This window comes from Procambarus clarkii, chromosome 58, assembly GCF_040958095.1.
Source record: "Procambarus clarkii isolate CNS0578487 chromosome 58, FALCON_Pclarkii_2.0, whole genome shotgun sequence".
In the NCBI taxonomy this organism is placed as follows: domain Eukaryota; kingdom Metazoa; phylum Arthropoda; class Malacostraca; order Decapoda; family Cambaridae; genus Procambarus; species Procambarus clarkii.
This window is the reverse complement of record NC_091207.1, coordinates 9,377,057-9,381,251: the sequence shown is the minus strand read 5'-3', so window position 1 is coordinate 9,381,251 and position 4,195 is coordinate 9,377,057.

Here is a 4,195-nt window from a genome sequence, read left to right as displayed (position 1 = left end):
TTTTTGTATATTATTGTGTCATCCATTTCTGAGCAATATATTAATGATGCAAAAGACTTCCTTAGGTCCTTAAAATGTATAATGCACATGTTATAAGTATTGTATTGGGTTTCAGTTTTTTTTATATAGGATGTAATTTTAATTAATAGAGATTTTAATTCTGGATGGTGCACGAAGAAGGGGTTGCACGTTGCTTTAGTAGTGTGAAGGGTTAGGACAGGTATGTTTGTTGTGAAGTATAGTTGACCAACTTCCCCTACTTAGTGGTTAGGTATTCTCAGTAGGGGGATGTCTTGTGGTTTTGCTTTGTTTACTGTTATTCATTATTGGTTTTTGAATGAGTTTTTAAGCCACTTTGCCTTGAATAGCCTCCTATTGAAATTAGGAATTATTGGCGTTGATCATTGATGGCCATTTTACGTACAAAATTTTGGTCTGACATCTGCATAGAAATTTGGACACTGCCTGCAGCACTATGCTGTACAAGCAGCCAAATACCTCTGATGAGGAGGATGGAAGAGTAAGCTAGGAAGCTGTAAGAGTAAGAGTAAGCTATCAACCAGGAGGCCTGGTCGACGACCGGGCCGCGGGGACACTAAGCCCCGGAAGCACCTCAAGGTAGGTAGGAGCCATCTTCTCTAGTTCCTCATCCAACAAGGCCATAATGGCCTCCAGTCTGGGTCTTGTACCTGCAATAATTTGTGGAAGCAAGTGCAGACATGGAGGACTGAAATGTGTGAGGAACAACAGAGAAGTTTGGTTTTATATTAGAATGTGAGAGTGGTGTGGGAATTTCCCAGCAGGTGTTTAGTTATATTAAGGTTAATTATTATTGAGTAGACTGTATGAGTGATTTATATTCCTGTTAGGTGTTACCACTTTCAAAACCTTTGGGAGGTTAATTTAATAAAGCTAAATCTACCTTTATGATATTATGTAATCATGAGGTTAGTAAATCTTGGTAAATAATATTTTCTATAAAGTTAGTAGACTAACTACAATTATCAATGAATAAGTTGAAATTGAAATTGAAATAAGTTTATTGAGGTAAAATATACACAAAGGGATGAGGTAGCTCAAGCTATTCTCACCCCGTTCAGTACATCGTGTTAATACATATATAGACACACATCACAAGCAATAAACGTATTACCGAACATTTTGAGAGATAAACATATACATTTCCTCCTTTACACAAGTAAATGAATAAGTTAGGAGGCCTTAGCTGCCGAGTAGGTTTGTGTGTGTAACGTCAGGGAAACCTCTAGAGTCAGTCCAAATTCTCGCCTCCTAGTTGGGGTGTCGAGTCCACGTGTAAAGTGTAAGTTGAGGCAGCTGGCTCCCGGTTGCTTCTCTCTACTCTGCGGATAACATACAGTGTAATTCCTGCAGTACAGTACTATTATTTCCACAGTTAATCTCAAATGAATAGATTAGCTGCCTGTTAGGCCTAAACTTACTCTGGATGTTTAAATTCTCCTGCGGTGTAACGGCCGGCCTATTCCATCACATATTTTGCCATAAATACCAATAGGATTTCAGTAACCGACCGGACACAATTTCCCTTATCGTGTAAAGCTAGCAGCAAAGTCTGGGTCCCGTGAGACGTCGGATGACCTTAATATTGGATGATACTAGTCGGCTTGCTTCAGCAGAAATCAGATCGAGCTCATGTTGTTGTGAGACTCTGTGCGCAAGTGACGTGTCCTCCTCCCTCGATTGTGGTGAACATCTGGGAAATTAGTCACGTTATTTAATTTATCTCGTTCACTAGCCAAACGATATTGGCGTCATTTTACGCCCTAATATTTTACATCAAATTCCAGAAAACAATTTTTCATTGTTCATAACACTGGATCGAAGTTTTTTCGTGCTTTAAGCACATTTAAGAAATGCTGAATATGTGATGTGATTATTATTTTACCCATGAATCAACATGTCACAGATGTGGAAATTCACCTTGAGACGGAAGTACACTTTAATTCTTGCTAAATTTAATTAATTTCCAATCTAAATAACAAATACAAATAAAAGCAAATTGCCGACTGATTTTAATAAGAATTAGATAAAGAAATCGCCACCGCGTGAGACATGGTGGGTGACGCAATAACACACCATCGATACTATAAAACTTTTGGCACTTCCTCACTAGAAACTAATATTGATAGTAAATTTAATTTCCTAACACAACGCATTTATCTTGTTGCGCTAGGGGTTAGTGCTTTGGGTATTGGAAATTTCCGACAAATGAAAAGGTGTAAGGATTATATGGGGAGGAGTGAGAGAAAATAAGAGTAATCAGAAGATATTTGCAGACAATGAGTAACAATGACTTTGTCACAGTTACATCATTTGTAACAATGACAAATGACATTATTGAAGATATGACAACCAAACCACACACCAGAAGATGAAGAAATGACATTGTTTCAGTCCATCCTGAACCTTTATCAAGTTGTACGTGACACGACTTTATTATGGTTCAGGACAGACCGAAACGTCGTCGTTTCTTCATCTTCCGGTGTGTGTGGTTTGGCTATCAGGAAAATGCTTGTTATTGGGAGAAAGTGGTATGTAGTAATCATTGACATGTTATTCATGCCCTGGACAGAGTGGTACAACAAGGCACTGTTCCTTCACCGCTTTCCCCTGATGCACCCACCAAAATTTGAAACTTTGATTTGACTATTGGTGTGAAAAACTCTTGGAAAAAATGACACGGTTGGGCAGTTATATCCTCAAAGAGCAGGTTGTCCTAAGGCTGAAGGCTTGCTCAGGTTTGCCCTGCAAAAAATATGGCAAAAACAAAAGAGGATTGTGGAGTAGTTTAAGGTGTATTGTAGGTGATGAGTCACAATAACGTGGCTAAAATATGTTGACCAGACCACACACTAGAAGGTGAAGGGACGACAACATTTTGGTCCGTCCTGGATCATTCTCAAGTCGATTGACTCAACTTGAGAACTTGAATCGACTTGAGAATGGTCCAGGAAGGACCGAAACGTCGTCGTCCCTTCGCCTTCTAGTGTAAGGTGTATTGTGTTTGAAATTCATATTTGATATAATTAAAGAGTGGCTGTTATGCATGTGCTGAGTGTAATGAAAACGAACCAGCTTTTACAGAGCTACATCATCATCTGGGAAAGTTAACTGGAACAAGTAAGTGAACAGAAGCCCGGATCATGAATATGGTGGATGATTACTATGAATATTTATGGATAACAAAAAGTCATGCAAAATAATCCAAAAAAACTGGTTAAAAAAAATTAGGGAAACTATTGATTGATGAATTTGAATCCTCTACTTAAGACGACTTGCAGACCTTTACTTGGATTCAAAACTACCATTATTATCCTTTTGGAAAAAGCTATGGTATAAATTGGATTGTAAAACTAAAGAATGTGTAGGTGACTGAATTTATGGCACTCGATATGTCTTGGTCACTTTAGTACTTGAGTTTGGCCAGGTAATTATATCACCCATTTATATAGGAATTTCACCAGTAATGACCATTATATAATGTGCTAGTTATGTAATGGAAAACACTGTGTTATATATAAGGAGCTACACAAGTTAAATGACACCAGAAAAATGGGGCAACTTTTACCGGACCTGACAAAGTTTTACATTACAGGAATGTAATGTAATTACCTAAGTGTAGTTACAGGATGAGAGCTACACTCGTGGTGTCCCGTCTTCCCAGTACTCTTTGTCATATTACACTTTGAAACTACTGATGGTTTTGGCCTCCACCACTTTCTTACTTAGCTTGTTCCAACCGTCTACCACTCTGTTTGCAAAAGTAAATTTTCTAATACTTTTTCGGCACCTTTGTTTCATTGGCTTGAATCTATGACCTTTCGTTCTTGAGGTTACCAGTTTCAGGAATTTCTCTTGTTGTCTTGGTCAGTTCCTGTCATTATTTTGTAAGTGGTGATCATAGTGCCTCCTTTTCTTCTGTCTTCTAGTTTTGGCATATTTAATGCATCTAGCCTCCCTTCATAATTCTTGTTTTTCAGTTCTGGAAGCCATTTTGTACCATGCATTTGCATCTTTTTCATTTTTTTAATGTGTGTCTTGAACTATGAGCACAGTACAACTGCTGCATACTGTATTTCAATTTTGGTCCCACAAAAGTCGTGAACAATTTCTTTAGTATTTCACTGTCTACGTAATTAATAGCGATTCTGAAATT